A 23667-nucleotide genomic window follows, 5' to 3' on the forward strand; every position below is an offset into this window, starting at 1 on the left:
ATTACCGCGCGGTGCGGTGGATAAAGTGCGGTTGCGGTAAGCGGTGCGGTTTTATTATTTTTTTGCGGTTGCGGTGCGGACAATCCATTTACCGCCCACATCCGCACCGCGACGAACCCTATCCGGAACCATACAACGGATCCGTACGAATTTTTGTAGCAGGAAAACATACCTTTAATTTGAGGCATTTGTGATAATCGGCCAAACCATCACCGAGAAACTGATAATAGCAAAAATAACCCGAGAATAGTGAAAAACTGTATTTGAGCGCAATGAAAACTTGAATGCCCTATTTATCATACAACTGCGCGCATCAATTAGCAACCATCCTACCAGATGCGAGCCCAAGAGCACACTGACGCCAAAACATCGTTGACGGTGGTACACGCATTCTTGAAAGAAGCTTATACAACAGGTAAAAGAAGCGAAAGAGATAGCATGCCTGGGTGCCGACCACATGTTGTGAGAATGGGAATTTATTTCAGCCGACTGCAAGCCCCCACCATCATTTCAAGAACGAATGAGAAGCGCGATTGACAGATCTGTATGCGTACCGCGCAGTGCTACCAAAAGTACAGATGTTTCTATAAAGCTGCAGATTATTTGAATTGTATAGGTACAGATTAAAATGATGTCTAAGGAAACTACAGCATGGTACATATTTTTGGAGATAAAATGGTAAAACAATAGTTTTATTTGACATTTCTAATACCTAGTAATATTGAGAAAGTGTATATAGGATATATAAATTTACGGAAACTGTTTTTCTTTGGTGTGTAATACAAATATATTTTGTAATTTGACTACTCCAAACAAATGATTTGCTGGCGAATGAACTTATTATTGAAACCTTAACAATAGAACAAATGATTTTTGCACTAAGAACTCAGTGTTTTTTTTTATTTATTATTGACGGAAAAATAAAGTGAGATTGGAAAGTTTGATGTATAAAACACCCAAATTAACCAAATATTATTCAACTAGCAAAACGTTTACATTAACTTATTGCTGTAAATTTCGGTACAAATTTTCTGAAAAAGTAGTGCGATTTTTTTTATTCCCGGTAAATAATATAAAATGTGGCATCACTGGTAACAGCTTATTTTAGTTTCTCTTTGCCGCTCAGCAGCGAGAGGGGAATGGGTGTCGCAGCTCTCCAACGTGCAATGTTGCATCCGAAGTTTTGTATCACAACAGAGCAAAACTTTCTCTTTTGCTCACCGAAAAAAATCGCGGCGGCCATGTTTAACTCAACAATTTGGTCATCGATGACCAATTGTTGAGCAATGTTGAATTTCGAAACACGCCTATTATTTGATTACGCATGGGATATTTGCTTTGATAAATATTTGATTACGCATGGGATATTTGCTTTGATAAATATTTGATTACGCATGGGATATTTGCTTTGATAAATATTTGATTACGCATGGGATATTTGCTCCGTGGAGGAGAGTGGGCTACACCTCATGATTCAAGAGGAGTTTGTGATGTCCTCACACGCCTTGTGAGGAGGTAATGATTAGATTAGATAATTCAACTGTTTAAATATATACATAGTTTTCAAATATGTATAGGGTCATGAGCCTCTTTTCGCCCTATTACAATTAGCTCTTCATCCATTTGAAACCATTGGTTAGAGTAGTGTCTGCCATATATTTGTACTATCTTTTGACTTAAATGGTAGTGCGATATTTTGGGCACCCGATTAGAGTTTTCGTTGCACTCAAACAGAAGTATTCCACCATTCTCGGGCCATTTATTATTTTACTAGTGGTTCTTAGGAACGAAGCAAACGTGTTGGTGCCAATTTATAGAAATTTCATCGATTGTAGGTAGGGTTCGTCGCGGGGCGGATGTGGGCAGTAAACGGATTGTCCGCACCGCAACCGCAAAAAAATATAAAACTGCATCGCTTACCGCAACCGCACTTTATTTACCGCACCGCACCGCGCGGTAATGCGGTAAATTTTGTATATATTTAAAAATACTGTTGAAAAATTGTTCCTTTGTTTAACCATATATAATAAAATGTTATTCTTATTCACACGAAATTTAACTTTAAGAGGCTCCTCAGAATGTAATGTTTATGAAAAAAATCAACCTTTGCATTTTCTATTAATAAAATTCCGTTCATTTTAGACAAACATTATACATTCAAAAACGTTCTACTGTAGTAATAGGAAAACTTTTATTTTAGCAACTTCAGTTAATTGAAAAAAGTGGAATAAAAATGTAATAAGAAATGAAGTTGTATATTTTTTTCTTTAAATTTTCATATTTTCAATGTTTTTGACATATGAAAATGAAATGGATGATTTTCACATTTACGTAGTAAAAACCATCTTTCATTCTTAAAGGAATTTCACCAAAAAATTGATATACCAATACTTCTATATAGTAGCGCATATATTCCAATACAGTGAAATAAAAACATATTGTATTTCATCAATAAGAACGACGCCATATTTGACGAAAAATATTGCTCTATACATTACATCTAATCAAGAGTCCGGTCTCAATCGGTACAGAATTATTGAACATTAGAAAAACTGCAAAAAATGTATGATTTGTAGCATACAGCAGAAATGATTTTTAAAATAGGGGGTTTTACGGACAAAATATCCCAAAACTCTAACTTCCGCATTCTTCAAGAAACAGATGTATTCTCATTCAAAAACTAAGAGGACACCCTTTAAAAATGTATGAAGTGTAATTTTCTAAAGGCTAGTTCAAAAGTTCTAGCATTTAATGTATTTTCCTCTAATATTTTCCCAAAGAGCCAATGGCAAAAACTTCAATTGAAGTGAACGGGAGTCAAACTATGTGGTATTTGGGAAAAAAGCTACAAAATAGTCTTAACTGAAAAAATATTAGGACTTAATTTGGTAGAAAATTATAGTGAATTTGAATGGAAGTACGCGAAAAAAAGTTATGTAGCATACTTTTTGAGAAAGAGTCCAATAAAATTGACTTCAGAAAAATTCACATTGAATTTACACAGCAATCAATGAAGATAGAAATACGATGTTGATGAACGAATGATAGAATAACCATCCTAATTTGGACCCCTCCTTATTTTGGACGCTTTCATACATTTATATCCTTTACTGCCAATTACTCCAAATTCGTTTGGTTTGATGAAGATAATTATATTCTTTGGGTTGTCTTTAAGTCCCAGCATAATTAGTTCATCTCTAATTCCTTTAAATTTGTCAAAATTCACAGTTGAAAAATTTATATCGAAAACGATTCATAATTCCACGATTTCGAACAGAAATCGGGAGAAGTGATGCACTTTTAAATTGGATTTAAGAGTACAAATTTATTGTTTTTAAATTATCTAATAATTTTGTCTCTATTTGGATCTTGCATTTTATGTATTTGAAATGGTTAGTTTGTAAAGTTTTACTTAGAAGTATGAAATAACTAGTGTCCAATATATGTCGTAAAAATAATAGCGTCAAATTATTTCGGACACAGCTAGATTTTCTTTCGTAATAGCAGTCTGTTTATCAATTTAGAATAATCAAAATTACCACCTTATCAATTTTTTTTGCGGTGCGGTTGCGGTAAAACCACGCGGTAAAAGCTCTTTTCCGCACAAGTGCGGTAAATACCGCGACGAACCCTAATTGTAGGCTTCGTAGGTGATAAAATAGTACAGTACCCTCCTTAAGGGGTCAAAATTTGCCAAGCGATCTATTATTAAAATATAATACTCGTTTAGGAAGAAGTAGTTAGGTATCAAAAATTGCTACGTTTTTTGACGCATGGCAGCCATAGCTAAGCTAAAACGTGACACACATGTTTCTATTGAAGCAAACCGTTTGTTCGTTACGCACTGTCCAGATGGATTAAGAATTTGTTACCAGAACTTCATCATTTCACGGTGCTATAGTGATTTCTTTAACTTTTCAAGTGAACTAGCATAGGCTATAGTGCAACACAAAAAGTTTTGAAAAATGTTGCATGCCCCCAAATTGATTTATAACATAATTAAATGCTCTTCCGAATTATTATTAGAACCATGACGTGCCTTTGGAAGAATGTTGAACTATTTGCATATTTGTCATGAAAAAAATGCAAAACATGACAATTTTCTTATTATTGTCGTAATTTAGCACAATATTTCTTTCATAACAGAATAATACAGCATACCTTTGAAAAGGTGTAGTTGTTCTCTCTAGAACTTTCTAGAAATCGGCTAAGACTGGACAACGTAATTAATGTTTTGGTGCCAAGAGTCCCAGAAAATGTTTTTGCTGTAAGTGTAGATGATAAGGAGTAATGAGAGCAGCCTTTATTTTTTTTTTCGAATTTTTCATAGCACTTTGAAGACAATACATTCGTTAAAAAATCGGTAAGCATGTTATTTTAAAAATAATAATGATGTTGTAAAGCACTTCCGTACCTGGGCAATGATGTGAGAAAGAACTCTGCGAAATTTCTAAACGATTAGTTAAGGAGGTTTTAAGTTAGTGTGTACACCGCATTTTTTCGATATTTTTTAATACTTTGCAATAACAATTTAAGAAAATATTGTACAAATGTTGGATTCTTGTAATGGAATTGATTGAATAGGCGAAGGCTAACGTATATCCTAAATATTTCATGATCTCATCATTTCATTATATTTACTAAACAATCTGTTTAAAACATTATTTCACTTGTATTATTTGGATTATTTAGTGAAATCAGTATCAAAAAAGTTTTCTGCTCCGAATATAGGGTAAAGAGGTAAACCTCTTACATAAAATAATCCCTATTATGGTGGGTGTATCACTAATTTCTAGGCCTACAATTGAGGCAATGCGTATAAATTGGCATCATTAGCTTTGCTCTTAAGAATCAATATAATAACACAATTGGCATTATGCTATATTTATCCGTAGTGGAGAAAAATTTTAATTAAAAACTATTTTCCTCCACTAACGAGAGAAGGTGGTTTGAAACCACCTTTGCGCGTAAAGGGTACAAAACCTATAACTAAACTATTTATGGAGATGCGTTTCGAGTTCGAAAACAAAATTTGTGCATCTGAATGAATTGGTATGAAAGCTGTAAAATGTTCGTATTTAAGCGCAACGAAAACTCGAATCGAGTGTTCCAATTATTGCCTTACCTTTTAAACCAATGCGTTGAAGAAAGATGGGAGAAGCTTCTATAACCAGCGGCTACAAATTAGTAGGGTGATAATAGAAACAGGACAAAAATAGGCTCATTACCCTAGCGTTGAAAGTAGATAATCAGGATAGTATAAAATTTTCGACTATGTATAATTTTAAATATTGCTGTCGATAATAATCTCATTTAGAAAATGTATTGCCAATTGGAAATTTATCCGCATAAACTTTCTACTTTGACATTTAGTAACAAGTACCATTTCACTTGGAAGCGATTTCATGTTGTATTAGATTTCAAAATCAAAACATTTATCTTCTATTATGGTGTTATTGAGTTTGACGAATAGGATTGATTTTAAATTTTCCGAGCTTAGTTTTGTCTGATTGTTAGTTAGTATTTTCCCAAGGCCACTGAATCCTCGCTCAATTGAAACCTGTGTACAAGAAGTGCTCAAGGCCGTTTGCCACAGTAAAGTCAAGTCTGAGTCCTCCAGCCTCTTGCATTCCCACCACATGATGATATCCGTATTCCACGAAGCACTAGGCGTGTTTTGGAATTCAACATTGCTCAACAATTGGTCATCGATGACCAAATTGTTGAGTTAAACATGGCCGCCGGGAAATTTTTTTTGAGCGAAAGAGAAAACTAGCGCTCTGTTGTGATACAAAACATCGGATGCAACATTTCATGTTGGAGAGCTGCGACACCCATATCATCTCACCTTTGAATGGTAAAGAAAGAGGTAAAGAGTATTTAAATTTTGTAGCGCCAGGGTTGCCACAAGCGCAGATTTTTGCTCATCATCACAGATTAATTTAATCATACTTGATAGAGATTCAATTCCACATATGACAGATTTTTAATATTTTCGTAAGCTTTTATAAAAATTCCCATATTTGTATCTAAGAAACTTAACACAGAAATTCACAGATATTATTCTACTCGAATCATCACGAATAGTAAGATTTTTTAAATGGATTGCGGATTTCAAAGTGGCAGCCCTGTTCCATATATCTATCTGTCAATATCAACGGAACCTTTTTTTTTTTTATTTGACTAGTGGCTGAAGAAAAACAAATCGAGTAAATCAATAAAAAAATGACTAAAGCGAAAATGGCATCGAGACGAAAACTGGTGAGTATTATCGATATAAATTTTCCCAATCGATGTCTAATGGCGATTTCGCTTGAACCTGAAACTGAGTCAGGTTCTAACCCCAACTGCTGTCAGTTCATACATTTTGACAGCAGTTGGGGTTAGGAACTGACTCAGTTTCGCTTCAAACGAAAACCACATAAGATTCTCCTTTTATCATAGAACAATTCAGATCATCCGCAAAGAATGTTCGCGGTCGTTTTACTACCTAAACTTGTTTCCTGGACGATTAACGGTCAGGATACCGACATGAAGGTTGTCGTTACGAACGACTTATAGAAAAATTGCTACAGCTGGCTTTGACACCGCTTCGATTTATCGGTCCGTAAGCTCTTGTCAAGAGTAACGAATTCAACTCCGTCCTGTCGTGATATTCATTTGAAAATTCTTCGTTACCCTCAGGTATATACATATCCTGGAATAAATTAAAATTCAGGAATATGCAGCATTGGTATAACTAAATTTCTCAAATTTCAGATGATGTATTCTAACTTGTAAGACAATCAAGATGGATCGTAAACTAGCGATGAACTCGTCATTTATTTGGTCGGAAATATGCTAGAAGAACACTATCGACACGCTGAAAAAACATTAATCTGTAACATTATTCACGTCACTATTTTCTGCCACACATCGTAACCTCATCTATGCGGACGATCAGGAGATTGATCTATGAAATGCATGCTGTCTGGAGGCGAGGCAAACCGCTAAGCCGTTGGCCACGTATTACAGGGTCAATTCATTACGAACACTTACTTAGGCGATCATCTAAATAAATAGAATGTTTTAAAAAACCTGACTTACCTAGATGATAACCGGTTTTCGTTGAAAACCGGTTATAAAGTAATTGATCACCAGCAATCTGAAAACTGGTTTTCAGCAAAAAACCGGTTTTCATCCAGTGAAGAAATTGGCCGTTATTGTTTTATCATATCATCCCATCATAATTCTTGAGCGTTTTTTCAAAACGTCATATCTGCAATGAGTTATTCTCTTTGTTTACTTTCTCTTCTGTTAGTAATTCGGGCACTTTAACATTTATCATCATCAGCTCTTTGCATAATATGCTAGTTAAAACCACCGTCTTTCGATCTGTACTGTAAAATAAGTGAAAAGTGTTATAGTGACGCCGTAAAAATCGAAAGAGAAAGTAAACAAAGAGAGTAACTCATTGCAGATATGACGTTTTGAAAAAACGCTCAAGAATTGACAGTTTTTTCACGACAACTGAATAAGGGTTCGATAGTGGTTTCTATTCTCAGGCATTTGAGCAGCTAACCTGTTTGAATGTCTAGTTTGTATTATTTATTGGATCACAATAGCGATTTTGTTTGACATAAGCACACACATATACACATAAATTTTCCGAATATGTTGGCCATTACATGCATGTTCAGAGTGATTGCATAACCCAAGCAACCAAATATTCGTATAAGAGCGAGCTACATAAGCTTCTCGTTTTAAGAGGGGGGGGGGGGGGGGGGGGGGTTAAAGGTTTCAGCGTGAAAAAAAAACACTTGCGATTTTTTTTATAATTTTATGTGAAGCAAATTTATGAAAAATTTTGTAGCATATAGTATATCATTTCAAAAACAAGCTGTAATTTTTGTATGCAAAAATATCGACGAACAACTCGAAGCATTTTGTAGAACGTCTCTGAAAAAAACATGATTTACGGTGTTACCTGCCATTCAAAAACTACTTAACCGATTTCTTTCAGATTTTGCATACATATTCCATGTAAAAAATACCTAACCCCTACGTCAAGTTTTTGAGATAGTTTTTTGCCTTTCTCAATAGAAAGGTATTGCAATTACTCTGAAAACCGACTTTTTTACGGAGGCCCGGAGAGCCGAGTGTCATATACCAATCGATTCAGTTCGTCGAGTTCGGCAAATGTCTGTACGTGTGTATGTATGTATGTGTGTGTATGTGCGTCTGTGTATATATATATATATATATATATATATATATATATATATATATATATATATATATATATATATATATATATATATATATATATATATATATATATATATATATATATATATATATATATATATATATATATATATATATATATATATATATATATATATATATATATATATATATATATATATATATATATTTGTCTTTGCTTGTTACTTGACAACTTCAATACCTGTTATCAAGAGAAGGTTAATTCGGTAGGAGGAATAGCGCTTTTTGATCCCCAAAAGCATTCATCCATAGGGAGTGTCTCAATCCAGGCGTATAATATTAAAGTCGTGGAAATTAAGATCTATATCGGAAGTTAACCAAGTGTTACATAATGCAAATGCATCGCAACTCAAACTATTTATTAAAATTTGAAGGAATCGCAATTCCACTGTAGAACAGTGATCAAATCCGTGACCTCGTTCGATGAGTTAGCCATCGAAGAATACGCTGAAAGGAGGGGCCATTTAGCAGTCAACTGCTTCAAAAATGTTCTTACTGTAGGGTGAAAAGCTAACATAAGACTTTTAATAGGATCAGCAATAAGAAAATTTTTTATTATCCAGTCCACTTTGTCCGAGAGTTTGATAATTCCAGTGCTGTGATTATTCTCGAATTGAAACAAAGGAATGCTTGGGATTTTTGATATTCCTGGAAGTGCTGGGAACGCCTTCTCTGAGCTTAGGGATCATCCATAAATGACGTAGCATTAAATGGGGGAGGGGGGTGTTTTGTATTTTGTGATGATGTGCGACGACAGGGGGGTAGGGGGTCTTGTCATGCTACGTAGCTTTTTAAAGGGGAATAACTATCATCGTTTTTTAGTTTTTTTTTAAATTTTGCGGTAACAAGGAGGGGGTAGAGTTACCGTCAAGCTACGTAATTACCAGGGGGGGTATTTAGAAGCTTGTGACGAAATGCTACGATGGGGGAGGGGGGTGTTAAAAATCGCTCAAAAAATGCTACGTCATTTATGGATGGTCTCTTAATCCTCCGAGACCAGGAGCGTTTTAGTTTATCCTCGCGTAGTTTGTACGCGGGACATGCCGAGATATCATGCAGATTCTCTGCACAGTAAGGACACTTCTCAGCATTCTTACTGCACGAATCATCCACATCATTCTCACCGTATTTTCCACAATTTATTAAAATCGACATTTTCTGCGTGTTCGTACTCATCACCCTGCCCAGGTAACCAACAAGCATTAGTGTGTGCAGTAAAATAGCATATCATTTGCATTTCGGATGCTTCTTGCAGTATATTTGCATCCTTTATGCATATCTATTGTTAATCAGCATTCAAAAAACTGTTAAAAAGCTTCTTGCCAGTATTCAGCATGCTGAATGCACAACAGCAGTAAAACAGCATTTTCTTGGCACAGCAGTAGAGTGGCCGTATATTTTGCCAAAAGCAACTTTTAAATAGCATTTAAAACAACTTAAATGCCTATCAGGTAGCCGTTAAGACGCATTTTGCATGCTTATTGGTTACCTGGGTGTAATTCCAGAACCGGAAGTCGGATCCATTAGAAATTCAATAGCAGCCTATGGGAACGTTGTACCTTTCATTTGAGACTAAGTTTGTCAAAATCGGTTCAGCCATCTCTGACAAAAATGAGTGACTTTTTTGGTCACACATATATATATATATATATATATATATATATATATATATATATATATATATATATATATATATATATATATATATATATATATATATATATATATATATATATATATATATATATATATATATATATATATATATATATATATATATATATATATATATATATATATATATATATATATATATATATATATATATATATATATATATATATATATATATATATATATATATATATATATATATATATATATTTCCCCCACACCGCGGTTGGACACCGACGGCTACAAGACATCATAGAATCCCTGCCAGCAGCACCGCGACTAGTTTTAGGACACTTGAACTCTCGCGGTACAGCATGGGGTTACCTCTATGATGATAATCGGTCTTCCTTAATTCACGATCTTTGCGATAACTTCAATTTGACATTTTTAAACACGGGTGAAAGGACACGGAACGGAATCCTGCCCCTCCAGCGCGCCTGAGCGCCTTAGACTTGTCCCTCAGCTCAACATCGCTGCGGTTAAATTGCACGTGGAAGGCAATCTCTGATCCCCACGGCGGCGACCATCTAACGATCGTAATCTCAATCAATAACGGTTCAAGGCCATTGAAATCAGGCAATATTTTGTATGACCTCACACGAAGTATCGATTGGAAGAGCTATGCTGCGGCAATATCCGACAACATCGAATCTTCCCAAGAACTGCCTCCGGAGGAAGAGTACAGCTTTTTTGCTGGCTTGATTCTCAACAGCGCGAATCATGCTCTGACTAAGCCAGTACCCAGCGCGAACATACAAAAACGTTCTCCTTATCCGTGGTGGGACAAAGAGTGCTCAGACGTGTACGCGGAGAAAGCCGCTGCGTATAAGACCTTTCGGGACGATAGCGGGTAACCTAGCTATCGACAATATGCGACGTTAGAAACGCGAATAAAGAGTTTGATGAAAGCCAAGAAACGTAGTTACTGGTGCCGGTTCGTTGACGGACTAACGAGAGAAACATCGATGAGCACTCTTTGGAGCACGGCCCGGTGTTTGCGAATATCTACCACGCCGCATTGAAAATAGTTTACTCTACTATATGGGGCTGGGGCTAGGTGTAATACTAAAATCTGATTTCGAACTGCGTCACAAAAATGTGGCATAATTTTAAACAACTGTATCGCTGTCAATTGTTGATGGATTTTCGTCATTTAAATACTAATAGATTCAGAGAAGTCCAACTTAAAAATTAATTGCAACTATAAATTAGTATTTCAACTGTATACTATTGAAAAATTCGTATTATTGTAAAAACATTGGGAAAATGTAAGAAAACAGGCAATGTTTTCGCTTACGTTTTGTTAATTATTGATGGATTTTCATGATTTGAACACCAATCGATTCAAAAAATTGCCAGTAAAAAATTGTTATCTGTGTATTTTATTAGCACACTACCTCATCTCGACATTCAAAAGCGTCCTACACAATTCATCGTTTGATATAAAAGAAATGTTTTTGGCCGAATTCCTTAATTGCCATGATGGCTGCTCTGCTGGCAGAACCAGTTGGATTATCGCTATTGTTGCTTGTGGGATAGCTGTTATATCTTTCATTAGATCACGAGCTACGCAAGGTGAACGTTTGTCTGCGTGCGCTGGAAGGTTTTTTTTCGCAGCTTCAAACGACGATGGCGGAACAGAAGCGAGATGGCGAATTGCTGGTTTATACCGTGCGTATCATCCGTGCAGGTTCTATAGGATTCTCGTAACGTATCCCAAAACATAGTTATTAGCAAACCGTCCATATTAGGACAAATAAATAATGGAAAATGAATGAAATGATAGTTTTTCTAATCCTTTAAGGTAATCAGTGAATGTGGCAACCCTGCGACTAAGCCACACCAAAAAAAAATGATGAAAATATTTTTATTTGTCGCACAAAAGGATCCGTCTGCACCAAAAAGTTAATAAAAGAGATCGCCTTGTGTTACAAAGTGCTCATTTGACATTAGCTCCGAAAGAGGAATGTTCGTCTGTGTGTATGCAGCAGAAACGAATTGCCAGCGCGACATGGTTCGAATTGTTTCAAAGGATTCTCGTCCCGTATCCCAAAACATAGTTATTAGCAAACTGTCCTTATTAGGACGAATATATAATGGAAAAAATATATTTGCGACTTTAAGGGTTAATAATGCTGCATTTTCAATGTAACTGCGGTCGTGTCTTGTACACAACCCTTTAAAAAAATTTTCGATGGTGGAGTTCTCACTTGCTCTCTTGTCGTGTAACAATAAAGGTCCAGGGCCACACAGAATCAATTTAAACTTATTGAAGAATCTGCCAGACTCTGCCAAGAGACGCTTGTTGAAGTTTCTTGAGGGTAACAATGTCCCACACGATTGGAAACAAGGGAAAGGTCATCGCCATCCAAAAACCAGGAAAACCAGCCTCCGACCACAATTCGTATCGTCTGATCGTAATGCTGTCCTGTATCCGGAAGTTGTTCGAGAAAATGATTCTATCCCGCCTCGACAATTGGGTCGAAGCAAATGGCTTACTGTCAGATACACAATTTGGCTTTCGCAAAGGCATAGGGACGAACGATTGTCTTGCGTTGCTCTCAACCTAAATTCAAATGGCATATGCAGGCAAAGAGCAGGTGGCATTAGTGTTCCTAGATATTAGGGGGCTTTTGATTCAGTTTCTATCTATATTCGTTCAGAGAAGCTGCACCAGCATGGTCTTTCAGTGACTTTAAACAACTTTTTACTAAACTTGATGTCATGTATCGATGCATTTTTCGCATGGTGACTTACCGACATCAGGATTTAGCTACATGGGCCTTTTCCTGGGTTCATGTCTAAGGCCCCTGTTATACAATTTCTATGTCAACTAATAAATTTCTAGGCAATTCGTGCACGTTAAGTCGTGGTGTCTGTTATGGGACCCAAAGCTGTCGATCTACAAGGACCATTACAGAATACCTTGGACAATTTGTCTGCTTGGACTGTTAAAGTGAGTATCGAATTCTTCACGGAGAAAACTGAGCTAGTTACGTAACGCGAAAATTGCCCCCCTCTCCCCTTGTAACAAATTTTCACAAATTTCTCTATCCTCCCTGCCCTATTACGTAACAAATTCCTCGAAAAAATTTTTTTTGTTCAGTTAAAACATGTTAAGTAACGATCTACCTTACTCCCCCTGCCCCATATGTCACAACATGTCACAACTTCTCGTACCCCCTCCCCCCCCTAAACGCGTTACATAATTTATGAATGGTCCCTAGTTCTATTTTCTAGGAAGTGTGAACCAGCACAATCGAGCTCAATTCTCAGACCCGTTTAGTGTCCCTGTACTTTAACTACATGGCGCAGAATATTAAACCTTCTTCTTACAATCCCAAGCATGTACATTTCATAAATACTTCTGAATCTATTCTTTTCTTCGACACATCCATGACACGAGATTTGTGGAATTCCGGACCACATACGCCCGCAAGTGGTTCCAAACATTTTTTATAATCAATTCCGAGAAGTCGACTGTTCTAAGATGTTTACACTGACGGATCAAACTTCGAAGGGTCCACTGGCTTCGGTATTTTCAATCAAAAGTTATATTCAGAAAACTGAATTGAAAGTGGATTGCGGACGATTTTCTGTACTATCAATATTATAACATGATCTATTATGAGACCATCAATTTATGAATTGATCGTTTATTACTAGGTCACTGTCATTAGATGATTATATCTAATACAATTCTCTTACAGAGGACGTATATACGTTTGGAAAAAAATATATCTCATTTAGTTTTAAATTTGATAAAATCATATCAAATTTTGTTACAATTTTGTTATCATTAACCAGGTTTTTGTTTTATTTTTTGTTATTTTAACAACTAACCAGCCGGATTTATAACAGGCTCTGTTTCAAAATATTTTTGAAATAACTAACTCCAGGTGTTATAAATCAGTTATGCCCTTCTGATCTGGTGGGAGCTACTGAGTGCTTTATCTGACAAATCTTTCCAGATTACCTTGGTGTGAGTCCCTTCTCATTGCTCCATTCCGTGCAATAAGAAGGTTGACTCCTTAGCTAATGTGGGTGCCCTAGAAGGTGACGTTTATGAAAGACCAATTTGCATCAGCGAATTTTTCAGTATTACTCATCAGAGAACCCTTGAAAGATGTGCTGGCAAGCCGCGACCTCCCCTATATGTCACCACCACACCATCGTAAAAACCATCAATATACAAATTATTTTCCTTATCATCCTATAAAACACCAACGCAAGGATGCTATGGACTTCGATTCACAATAAATGTTCCGTGCATTTTCAGTGACTCGTGTTTATTGAATCTTTTAAAAACGAAATTATTTTTATCTTTTTCATTTAGCTACTGTGTATAGACTGTTTTTGGCTGTCGTCAAAATGAAACTGCATTCGCACCGATAAACCGTCACCAGAAGTATTCGAAAGGACTTCGAAGTCGTCATCACAAACTAAACGGCGCTGAACGGTATTAGAAATCTACATCGGCATACCGTACTTCGGGTTAATGGTCGTGAACTGCATAATATTCGAGTTGATTAAGTTGATTACTTGAACTATGCATCTATCGGCAGAGGCAGCGCAAAATATTGATACATTTTGCAATAGTGCACCAATTCGGCCTGAACGTAAGGCTTTTATTTAGAACTGATCGCCCAGCAGCTCTGGATATTTGCGTCGCTATATGCCTTCTAGTTTATAGGTTCCTTGATCTTCCGGGGTTTCAGCTGCTCGAAGGGAAAACCGTATCAGCTTTGCGAGGTTTTACTCAAAAATCATCACTACCTTAACAAAATATCAGTTTTGGGATCCATACAGCAGCACGATGAATACGGATGTTCATGAGGAACCATCATCAGGTACGAATTATAGAACGAGTACCGGACGAATTCAGCCGGCTTGTTTTCAGCCGAGTTAAGCTTATTCAGGAATCTAACAAATATGGTTTCTTTAGTTTAGATAAAAGGTAAAAAGTAACGTATCTTACATTTTAAGATGCATTGTTTTATCAAAGCAAGAAACTTTGTCTATATTTTAATTGTAAATATGTAGAATTTTTCACGACACTACCACTTTGCACATACAAAAACAACTGACGCAGAGATGCCAAATAGTATTTTTTTTAATCTGTGTGCAGCATATATAATGATGTCAAAATCTGTGCTTAGGTAAAACGTAAGTTTATCTGAAAACAAGAAGTTGCGACCCCTTTTGCCTTCCTCATATAGAAAGGTTTTTAGTTTGTTATTGTAGTACGAGGTAAAAAACTTGAGAAATCTGTTCTAGTTTGTGCATTACACCAGAGAATTGGAAATGTGTACAGTTTTAAAAATCCGTGCAATACAGATTAATCTCCGTGCACATGGCATCCCTGAACTGACGTCTTTTGTGTGAGCGGAAATAATCTCCCAGCTCTCCATGCTCAATCGTTGAGCAAAACATCAGCCGGCACCGTACGGTGGATTGTTGAGCTGTCTGATGTGATGATCTCTCTCTCGCGCAACATAATCAAGCTTTGTTTATGTTGCACACTGGTGTCACAGCGCGTCGCTTTACTCTCCCGCAACAAAAAGTCATCAAAATATCGATGAGTTGCTGGTGGATTTAAGAACACGGCTACTACTGATCTACACCACGAAAATTATACTTATATCCCCATCCTACGCAGCAGACAAAATTCCATTAAAACAAGAGAGGGAAACAATCACTCTCGCGCTCCACACTCTCAGCATTTTGGAAGAGGAATTCCAACCCATCTTCAATCAGTTTTGCGCTCTCGCCTTTCCTGTGTGATGCACATAACATCCTCTAATCATTGAACAAGTCATCACCTCTGATGATGAGTTTGCTTGTTGAGTAGGAGAAGAGTTTTTTTCTGCTATTGGAGAGGTGTGTGAAGTCCTCCTCAGAATAGGCGTGTTTTGGAATTCAACATTGCTCAACAATTGGTCATCGATGACCAAATTGTTGAGTTTAACATGGCCGCCGCGATTTTTTTCGGTGAGCAAAAGAGAAAGTTTTGCTCTGTTGAGATACAAAACTTCGGATGCAACATTGCACGTTGGAGAGCTGCGACACCCATTCCCCTCTCGCTGCTGAGCAGCAAAGAGAAACTAAAATAAGCTGGTACCAGTGATGCCACATTTTATATTATTTACCGGGAATAAAAAAATCGCACTACTTTTTCAGAAAATTTGTACCGAAATTTACAGCAATAAGTTAATGCAAACGTTTTGCTAGTTGAATAATATTTGGTTAATTTGGGTGTTTTATACATCAACCTTTCCAATCTCGCTTTATTTTTCCGTCAATAATAAATAAAAAACACTGAGTTCTTAGTGCAAAAATCATTTGTTCTATTGTTAAGGTTTCAATAATAAGTTCATTCGCCAGCAAATCATTTGTTTGGAGTAGTCAAATTACAAAATATATTTGTATTACACACCAAAGAAAAACAGTTTCCGTAAATTTATATATCCTATATACACTTTCTCAATATTACTAGGTATTAGAAATGTCAAATAAACTATTGTTTTACCATTTTATCTCCAAAAATATGTACCATGCTGTAGTTTCCTTAGACATCATTTTAATCTGTACCTATACAATTCAAATAATCTGCAGCTTTATAGAAACATCTGTACTTTTGGTAGCACTGCGCGGTACGCATACAGATCTGTCAATCGCGCTTCTCATTCGTTCTTGAAATGATGGTGGGGGCATGCAGTCGGCTGAAATAAATTCCCATTCTCACAACATGTGGTCGGCACCCAGCATGCTATCTCTTTCGCTTCTTTTACCTGTTGTATAAGCTTCTTTCAAGAATCGTGTACCACCGTCAACGAAGTTTTGGCGTCAGTGTGCTCTTTAGCTCGCATCTGGTAGGATGGTTGCTAATTGATGCGCGCAGTTGTATGATAAATAGGGCATTCAAGTTTTCATTGCGCTCAAATACAGTTTTTCACTATTCTCGGGTTATTTTTGCTATTATCAGTTTCTCGGTGATGGTTTGGCCGATTATCACAAATGCCTCAAATTAAAGGTATGTTTTCCTGCTACAAAATTTCGTAAGGATCCGTTGTATGGTTCCGGAAATATAAACTGTTAATCGTCCGGTCACATGAAATTCCCATAGAAGAAGAAACTAAAAAATTCTAAGAAATCGAATTTGAATTTGGGATGACAAATATCTTTAAAATGCATGAAACATCGAGATTTTAACAAACCATTTTTGGTGTTTAGATCATATGGGCATCCTTCCTATACATTATGCGATCATTATCCTGTTTCTCCTACCAGCTGATCAAGACGACCAAACTCAAACCGCTGATTACTGGTTCAAGTTATCGATTTGATCGGTCTTTTCTTTTACAAAATTTTAGAACTCGAATATTGATTTCTTGTATATAGTTGTCATGTATAATGAAAATGTATTACACTCAGGTTTTTTTACGCGGGAGATACGTACCACGATAATTGGAAAATCCGCGTAAAAAGCCGCGTTAATTCGAAAATCCTCGTAAAAAATCGCGTTAATTCGAAAGTTCGCCTAAAAAAACTCAACACAAGACTTGGAATATTTTTAAAAGTTTTTTTTGAACGGATTTCGCAATTAATACGGTTTTTGCAAAAATAAGTCCTTTTGAATGCAAAATACTTAGACTTTTTCCTACAAAAATGCTGAGTTCTTTTAAATCCAAAGAACTTAGAAGAATTTTGGCAGTTTTTTTGCGCGGATTTCGCAATTATCTCGTTTTTGCAAAAAAATATGCCTAGTCCTTTTGAATGCAACAGACTTAGAAGATTTTCGGAAAGATGGAAGAGACGGGTCTGGACTCCTTATGTCCCGCACCTCAACAATATGGGTATTTTTTGAATGGTCTTGACGAGTAAGTGCCAGAAATTGATTTTTGGTGTCATTTTGAAATCCAAGATGGCGACTTTCGGTTTAGCGAAATTCTCTACAACCCATGCAATATGGGTATTGTCGGAATAGTGTTGACGAGTAGGTGTCAGAAATGTATGTTTGATGGCATTTCCAAAATGGCGACTTCCGGTTTGGCGAAATTTGTTATAACCCAATAAATATGTGTATTTTCGGAATGGTCTTGAAGAGTAGGTGCCAGAAATTGATATTTGACGCTATTTTGAAATCCAAGATGGCAACTTCCGGTTTAGCGAAATTCGCTGTAACCCAATCAATATAGGTATTTTCGGAATGGTGTTAACGAGCAGGTGCCAGGAATAAATAAATAAATAAATCAGCATCTTCAGCCCAAGGTTGTCCATGAAAAATTGATTTTGGAAGCCATTTTGAAATCCAACATGGTGATTTCCGGCTTAGCGAGATTCTCTGCAACTTAACCAATATGAATATTTTCGGAATGGTTTTTGACGAGCAGGAGACAAATGTCGATGTTCGATGTCATTTTGAAATTCTAGATGGCGACTTCCGGTTAACCGAAATTCCTGAATGGAAAATCTGGGCGATCATCCAAAACATCCTCGAATATAAGATCTAATCATAAACCAGCGAAATGTAAAATATTTTTATGTGTGCATCCTGAAGAGTGCGGTGAGAATGGAAATGAGAGAAGAAAGAGATGTATGTAATGTGAGTTGGGGGTTTTAATTGATTCAAATTAAACACATTGCCAAAATTCAAGTAAATTCAACTGCTTAATTAAAGCTATTTGTACATCCCATACTGATTGGGTTATAGCGAATTTCGCTAAACCGGAAGTCGCTTTCTTAGATTTAAAAATGGCGTCAAAATAAATTTCTGACCATTCCGAAAATATCCATATTGTGGAGGTGCGGGCCATAAGGAATCTTCCAGACCCGCGTCTTCCAGCTTTCTGAAAATCTTCTAAGTCTTTTGCATTCAAAAGGACTTGAAAAAACCGTGTTAATTTCGAAATTCATGCAAAAAATAAACTGCCAAAATTCTTCTAAGTTCTTTGCATTTCAAAGGACTTAGAATTTTTTTTTCAGAAAAACATCTAAGTCTTTTGTATTAAAAAAAGGAAATTTATTCATTTCAACTACCATCAAAGGCATTTTGAACATCATTCTTTATTAGATGCACAATATATGTACCTATGTGAAAAACTGGTACGAGTATTACGTAGTACTATTTCACTGGCGGATCGCATTCATTGCAATTGAGTGAGTTTCAGGCAACCTATATTTTAACTAAAGATTAGGACAAATCAGACTTAAGTCCACGCTGGCACGTAGTCAGAGGGAAGGGGGGGGGGGGGAGTCTAAAGGGTAACTCCGCTCCCCCACCACATTTTCGGGAATAATGATAAATGATCACAAATAAAAAAAATAATAATTCCAAACAAGCGTGTTTTCAAATTGATGTGAAAATGATATAGAATAAATTTAATAGTAGAATGAGCATTGGCAAAATCAAATTCTTACATTGGCGATCCTGCCGGTTATTGTAAGAATCCCCCACGCGGTTAAATCAAGTAAGGAAAGAGTGAAAGCGTGTAAACTGAAAGGCTTCCCAAAACAATATGGCGACTCGAAAGAAAAAAGAATTGTGAAAGCGTGTAAACCACGTGCTTTTTCATACTAGCAAAATTGCTGGTTGGTCGCCTGTCATGAAAAATGCCTGCTTTGTACCCTGCAAAGAAAAAACTCAGCAGCCGCATGCATTTATTATATTTCGCAAAAATCGCCTTAAGGGCCATCCATATACCACGTGGATAATTAAGGAAAGGGTAGAGGTCACGAGAAAGTCCATGCTTGTCCATTGGGATGGGGGTGGGGGTATGGGTAATGTCCACGTCGTCATATTTTTGTCTTTTATATAAAAATGAAACAAATTTGTATTGTCATTGGTGTGAGCGGTTATATTCAAATTTGTTCAAGATTTTTAAATAGTCTAAGTGCTTATAACAGCATAGTATATGCGTGTGCATCACGTGTGAAAATTGAAAACATCTATGAAGACTATCATCGAAAAAATCATAAGAACTCGCACGAAAAAGAATCAGAATTTTTTATCTAGGGTAACTACTCCCTAATTCATCTTAGCACCTCTATTCATCTCACCCATTTGAACACATTAGATAGAGCAGTATCTGCTATCTCTATTCAACGCATTAGCTCAAATGGTAGGATGAATAAGGGTACGTTGTGCTCGACTTTTCGCTTCGCTCAAACGCGAGTATTTTACATTTCCCAGGAAAATTTTTTAAACTGTGTTGCTTCTTAGGAACGAAGCAAATATGATGATACCTATTTAAGCGCAATCCACTAACTCTAAGTCGAGTTACCAACGAAATAGTGTGATATCCTGACTAATGAGATGAATAAGGGCTCGTCTACCCTAAATCACTTGATGCAATCATCTGTAACATGGTCTAATCACATTAATTTTGGATTTCATAGCTAGAGGTTGAAATTACGAACCAATTCAAGAATTTAAAGGTTATTTGTGATGAATCTTTGAAATGTAAATATAAAATATCATAAGTCTTTGAAATGTAAATATAAAATATCATAAGTCGTTGAGATTTGAACGATTTTCATAAGGTTTGCTTCATATTAGTGTTCCACATGGGAAAATTTTCTAAATCCCATTTTTATGAAACTACCCATTTTTTTGAAAGTCCACATGGACACCGTAGGGAGGGGTAGGGGTTTATGAATCGTCCACACTTGTCCACGAGGGGGTCAGAAAAGAGGGGTTTTTTGTCCACGTGGTAAATAAACGGCCCCTTACAGTACGCCACATCGCAATTGAATAAAAAAAACTCGCGCATAAATATCAGCAAAAATACCTTGCCGCAATGAAAACTAGGCATAACGGTTCGGGACAACCACATTATATTCAAATCACAAAACAAATAGTTTTCCTTTTGTTCTAACATAATAACATCGCATAATTGCATATAATCAATCATAAGACTAAAACAAAATGGCCGCCAGCATAAAATATTACCGCTACAAAGCTTGGCATGGCAGATCGGGACGATCGCATTGTATTCAGCTAAATGCCTTGAGCAACATGATTTTTTTGAGCCATTAATGCATTGTTCGTATACGCACACAAGCGTTAGCAACGACGAGCCAAAGGGCTCATTGATCGCAGCAACCTCGACCGGCCATCTTTTTGCTTACGATCGCCTCATAGGCAAGACGTGCTTCTGTTGCTCTCATTTAAGTGTAATACCGTGATGGGATATTTTCAAGCGATGCAATCAAATTCTCAAATTTTGGTCTACGTGGTTTATGAATGGTTCCTTGTCTCTCTGGTCGTGACAATTTGGTGTATACCGTGCTACCCAGTGGTTAAAACACGACCCATGGGCTTTTCCCATGTAAATTATCAAAAACGGTTCACCAGAAGTTGCCATCTTGGTTTTCAGAATTGCGTCCAAAATCGATCTCTGGTATCTACTCGTAAAGCCTGTTCCGAAAATACCCATATTGATTAGGTTAGAGAGAATTAAGCATTTGCCACAAAAATGGGGTAAAATAAATAAAATCAATTGTGGCGAACGTTTCAGTGGCATTCAATTTTTGAACCACAATATAAAATTAATTTACTTCGTAAATATTCTATGGGCATACTTTTTCGATCGATCTGCTTCTTTCTATAACACTCAGCAAATGATCAACAAACTTTTAAGCAGGTTTTCACTTGTTCAACAAATATTTTGGTTGTAGTACAGAACCTACGAATCAATTGTCGACAACCGACCATTGACGGCAACCGACCAGTTTCCCCTACCTACTACGAAACTATATGAAGTGAAACAACGAGAAAAATGTTAGCCATTCGTTAGGTGTAACATTTTTGTAACAAATAATTCAAGCCATATTTAAATGTTTTTATTTAAAGCCATATTTAAATGTTTTTGAAACCAAATTGTTTGTTAGAAATTCAGAGTTTTGTAAATAATGTCTTTTAAGCGGTTGGCCAACACGAATCGGTGCCGAAGTGGATCATGTGTGGCCTCAATAATACTGTACAAAGATAATGTGGTCAATCGATAAAACTGATTCAAAACCTTTGTAATAATTTTTAAAGCATGTAGAAAATCACAACTAAAATAAGATTGAAACTTCATGAATCCAGTACTAGAACTCAGAGTTTTTTTTTCGGAAGCATTTTTAGTCGATTTACTGATATTAATATATACTGGTGACTGGATTAAGGTCCATATAAGTTCTAGAATATGAATTGACCGAAGAGGGGCAGTAAAGCAGTTTTTGCATGTCGCTAAATATTGTATTTAAACACTAAAGTGTGTTTTTAACTACGCAAGAGACCTCAATATATTTTACATTCTCGTGTTCGATGATTTTTTTAAGACGGGTCAGAAAACGTAGAAAAACATCTATGGTCCCTTAAGTGATTGGTATACATCAGCAACATTGAACGTATTATTGTTTGAATTATTTTCCAACAGTAAATATGCTGTTTGTTTAGGCTTTGGTGCTTTTCTGATCTAACAGGTAGGGTGATAATAGAAACAAGGAGAAAATCTGCTCATTACCTTATATTTTCATAATTTTCCAACGTCAAAGAAATAAGCAGATTGAAAGCTACACCATTAATTTTGTTCTACCGATTCTCACTTTTTCCGCAACTTTTTACCAAGTTTTATGCAGCCGAGCTAACCAAGATCTCAGTACAAGTGACGTTTGTTTTGCTGAAACTCGGAAAATATATTACTGAAAATCAGTAAATTGAAGCCACGTTGCTGAACTATCAATTGAAAAAATTAACTGACCGTTCAGCTGTGCGGAAAACACCGAACTGAAGATGAGATATTCAAATTTTGAATCTTCAAAAGCGCGAACAATTTTGAAGAAACTACTTACCACCGAATCAAACTTAAATTATAAATGCTAATAACAGTTTTGGTTTCATCTCAATTAATGCCTGAAGCATTGAGACGAGTACATATAGACCTTTTTATAGGGTTCGTCGCGGTGCGGATGTGGGCGGTAAAAGGATTGTCCGCACCGCAACCGCAAAAAAATAAGAAAACCGCGCCGCTTACCGCAACCGCACTTTATTTACCGCACCGCACCGCGCGGTAATGCGGTAAATGCGGTAAAATTTTTATATTTTTAAAAATAGCGTTGACAAATTGTTCATTTGTGTAACCATATATAATAAAATGTTATTCTTTTTCACACGAAATTTAACTTTAAGAGATTCCTCATAATGTAATGTTTATGAAAAAATCAACTTTTGCATTTTCTATTAATAAAATGCCGTTCATTTTAAGGCAAACATTATACATTCAAAAACGTTCTACTGCAGTAATAGGAAAACTTTTATTTTAGAAACCCTTCAGTTAATTGAAAAAAGTGAAATAAAAATGTAATCAATAAAGTTGCATATTTTTTTCTTTAAATTTTCATATTTTCAATGTTTTTGACATATGAAAATGAAATGGATTATTTTCGCATTTACGTTGTAAAAACCACTTTTCATTCTTAAAGGAATTTCACCAAAAAAAATTTAAGTCGAAGTACCAGTACTTCTATATAGTAGCGCATATATTCTAATACAGTGAAATAAAAACATATTGTATTTCATCAATAAGAACGACGCAATATTTGACAAAAAAATTGCTCTATACATTACATCTAATCAGGAGCCCGGTCTTAATCGGTACAGAATTATTGAACATTAGAAAAACTGCAAAAAATGTATGATTTGTAGCGTACAACAGAAATGATTTTTAAAAATAGGGG

At 36.0% G+C, this 23667-nt stretch overlaps 1 protein-coding gene and 1 long non-coding RNA gene across 2 annotated transcripts in view; one reads left to right on the forward strand and one right to left on the reverse strand.

Annotated features, from left to right (window-relative positions):
* Positions 1 to 23667, reverse strand: part of LOC131678974 (protein yellow-like) — a 342660-nt gene that overhangs the window by 202851 nt on the left and 116142 nt on the right. The window lies entirely within an intron of this gene.
* On the forward strand, positions 6142 to 7066 carry LOC131678980 (uncharacterized). The gene is made up of 3 exons (XR_009303779.1): positions 6142 to 6261; positions 6445 to 6684; positions 6760 to 7066. It is a non-coding gene; the product is annotated as an uncharacterized LOC131678980 (long non-coding RNA).

This window comes from Topomyia yanbarensis, chromosome 2 (assembly GCF_030247195.1).
Source record: "Topomyia yanbarensis strain Yona2022 chromosome 2, ASM3024719v1, whole genome shotgun sequence".
Classification (NCBI taxonomy): Eukaryota; Metazoa; Arthropoda; class Insecta; order Diptera; family Culicidae; genus Topomyia; species Topomyia yanbarensis.